The sequence below is a fragment of the Mus caroli genome, chromosome 6, assembly GCF_900094665.2.
Source record: "Mus caroli chromosome 6, CAROLI_EIJ_v1.1, whole genome shotgun sequence".
In the NCBI taxonomy this organism is placed as follows: Eukaryota; Metazoa; Chordata; class Mammalia; order Rodentia; family Muridae; genus Mus; species Mus caroli.
In genome coordinates, this window is record NC_034575.1 from 30,197,056 (window position 1) to 30,200,662 (window position 3,607).

A 3,607-nucleotide genomic window follows, 5' to 3' on the forward strand; every position below is an offset into this window, starting at 1 on the left:
TGTGTGTGTGTGTGTGTGTGTGTGTGTGTGTGTGTGAGAGAGAGAGAGAGAGAGAGAGAGAGAGAGAGAGAGAGAGAGAGAAGGGGTAAGTGTGGAGTCTATAAGACATTTCCAGAATGGATTAGTGGAGGGGAGACTCTCTCTCAGAGCAGGCCGCCCTTTCCAGTGGGTATCCTAGCTAGAAAGAGTTCTGAGAAAGAGGCAATGTTGCCTGTGTGTCTTTGCTTCTTGGTGTGTACTGTTGCTGCCACCATTGCCTGTTGTTGCTGCGGCTGCTGCTGTTGCCACCTTGGCCATCCTTCATTGATATCAGACTCCAGCTTCCTCAGTCGTTACTGAAGATCAGGACTCTTCAGAAATCTTCTAGACCTTCAACATCAGACTATGACTGTTGAGGCATCCAGGTTTATTAACTGTACATCTACTGTGGTCTCAGCCTCTCTAGTATACAGATGCCCACTGCTGGGATATGTAGTCTCTGTGGTATATGCCCTTCTCATGTATCCCCCCTCCTTAAAATATACATATTCTATCAATTCTAGGACATTATGCACAAGCAGAGATTTGCCAGAGCTCCCCTCTTAGCAAGCTATTTTCTCTCTGATCTGAGAGGTGAAAACTTTATTGAAATACCATTAGGGAAAATTCTCTTCTGAATTGGTCTGAGTTGTTCCTGTGATAGAATTCTGAAGACATTTCCAGTTCAGTTTAATGCTATGCAATCCAACAGTGGTAGAGGGTCAAAGGGCTAACGAGTTCTCTCTGGTAGGAAGAGATCTAATCTAGATTAACATTTCCCAGTCCATTGGGAGAAGAAGAGAGTGAACGTATACAGAAAAAAAAGAAGGGATTGGCATGACAAAGGAAGGCAAGGAAAGTCCAAAAATAAACATCTAGATTCTCTATTTAGAGAGAAACCCTTTGGTTTTGGACAGGGTCTCACTAAGTTGCCCAGGCTGGTCTTGGACTCATGATGTATAGTCTAGATTGGCAGACCAATAGAGTTCCTCCTGCATCAGCCTCGTGAGTGCTGAGGTTACAGGTGTTGTGTACAACCGCAGCCGGTATGACAAAAAGTGACTAACTTTATAATAGTCCCAATCTACAGAGTCTGAGATACAAAAGTCTCAGACACACACAAGAACTCAGCTGAATTCCATGGCAGAAAATGAAAGGTGACATCCATGAGAAATTGTACATAGAATTTCAGTGGTCAGCAGGTTTCAGGCCCTGGTGGCAATGAAAGATGAAGCCTCTTGGGGTTACTCATCTTTGACTCTCTGACATGTTCAGCCCTGTTCAGATTGGTCTGCAGTTGGTGGAACTGTCTGGGAAGGATCAGGAAGTGTGGCCTTGTTGGGTGAGGTGTGTCACTGGGAGTGGGCTTGAGGTTTTAAAAACCCACACCATTCCCAGTTAGCTCCTTTTTTCCCTCTGCCTCCAACTTGTGGATTAAATATAAGCTCTCAGTTACTGCTCCAGTGCCATACATGCCTGCTTGCTTCCGTGCTTCCTGACATGATGGTCTTGTCTTGGATTCACCCAAAGAAATTAAAAGCAATCCTTCAACTAATTGCTTTCTTTTATAAGATTGCCTTGATTATGGTATCTCTTCATAGCAGTAAAAAAGTTACTCAGACTTCTGAGTGTCTCGATTTTGATTTAGAAGATTGTTTTCTATTGAAGATGCTCTCCTTAAATTGTTCCCCTGATCTGTCAGCATTTTTCATAAGGCTAAGCTAGATTAACTATGGGGACTCAGAGAAGCCATTTTGAATGTATGGGGAAGAAAAAAAAAAGGAATGGCTTTTTCTTCAGAGCTCCTAGTTCTTCCCCTCTCACATTGGAGAGACAGGTGGGATGAGTCCACTGAGTCACGGCACTGAGTGTATATACACAGTCTGAATATGCTTTTCTCTAAGAGGATTAGAATCTTTCATTTGATAAGAGATTGTGTTCCAGCGAGTTTTCAAAGACTCACCCTGCCCAAGGGTGAGCCTGTAAATATCCTGGGAATAAAGGAATTAAACAGATTCCCTTGGTAAGACCAAAGGCTTTTCAAACTGCAGGATGGTTGAAGTCTCCTGTGATGATTATTGCCTGAATTCGTTGAACAGGGATGCTTTTGAAGTCGGCTTGCTCGAGTGTGAGGTTCTTCATCTTAATGTTGTGAAAACCCTCAAACATCCACAAAGGCAACTGTTTATTTCCATCTTCACCTAAAACACCTGCTGACTGATACTTGATTATGTGTTTTGAGGCCTGTGATTGAGAGCCTTGCACCTGGCTGATTAGGTTGTTTGCGAGTGTTTCGGAATGCAATTTCACTACTTAGCAAGAAGTTCCATGCTGGAATGCATTCAGTGGCTTGGTGGCCTCAAAACTCTTATTGTTGTTTTAAAAATAATTATCACATAATAATAGATTGCTTCTCTTAAAGAGGAATAAACTTAAAGGCTCTTATGCTCTGATGTGGAGCCGTCTTTAAAGACTGTTTTCAAACCAAAGCTTCATGGAGAGCATCCCTCTGATGCCCTGAGACCAGTCCCTGAGGCAGGGCTGCATAAGAAATACGAATGAGTCCTTTAGGCTGAGAATGCTATTTTAAGAGACAATGCTTTCAAATGGACTCTGAGGTGGAGCAGGTAGCTTTCTGGGTTGAGAGTTCTAGGGTACTAGTCTGCATTGAGAGTTCACAAGAACACAAGGTTTTGGGATAGCTTTCATGGCCCACTCTATCTGCTACTCCAACCTGAACCACAATGCCTTTTCTTCCTGCTTTGTGCCCAGGAGGATGGCCTATTGGGACTTTAGCCAAGAGCTCTTTGGCTTCAGACAGTAGGTATCTCCAGTGGAAGATAGGGAAAAGGAGCCTATTTGCTCATCTAAGGATACGGCATTGGATTTGGGTATAAGTGAAGCCCAAGGTATAACCAACTGTGGTAGTCCTTTTCCAAAGAAATAGAGCCAACATACCATAAATATAATTCTCTCTATCTGTCTGTCTGTCTTTCTGTCTGTCTGTCATCTATCTATCTATTATGAATAATTGGATTACTCAGTTACAGAGGTCAAGAAGGGCCCACATATGCCACCTATCAGTTGGAGACCCAGGGCATTCAGTGGTATAATTGAGTTCTTGTCTAAAAACCTGAGACCCTGGGAGTTGATGGCATAAATTCAAGTCTAAGTACAGAAAAGATTGGATATCACAGCTGAAACCAGCACACAGGAAGGAATGGGGAAAATCCCTGCTTTTTCTAGTGATGTCCACCCATATAGGAGGGTAACCAATCTACCGAGTCTACAAAACTGAATGCTGTTCTTATGGAGAAGCATTCTCAGAGACATACTGGGGGAGAGACTTTATCTGAGCCCTTTGGGCCTGGCTAAGCTGTTATATAGCACTAACCATCCCAGCCACCCTTTGCTATTTGGTCTTGCGCGCGTCCGTCCAACTCGACCAGCAAGAACGACACTGCAACAGGATCCTTCTGCACACGTTTATTGGGAGAGCTTGATTGTAGAGGCGAAAAGACCCTGAGCCCAGCCCTGGTGCTGCTTTATATAGGCCTAGGAGAGGCGTGTCTCACACCCGGATTGTGTT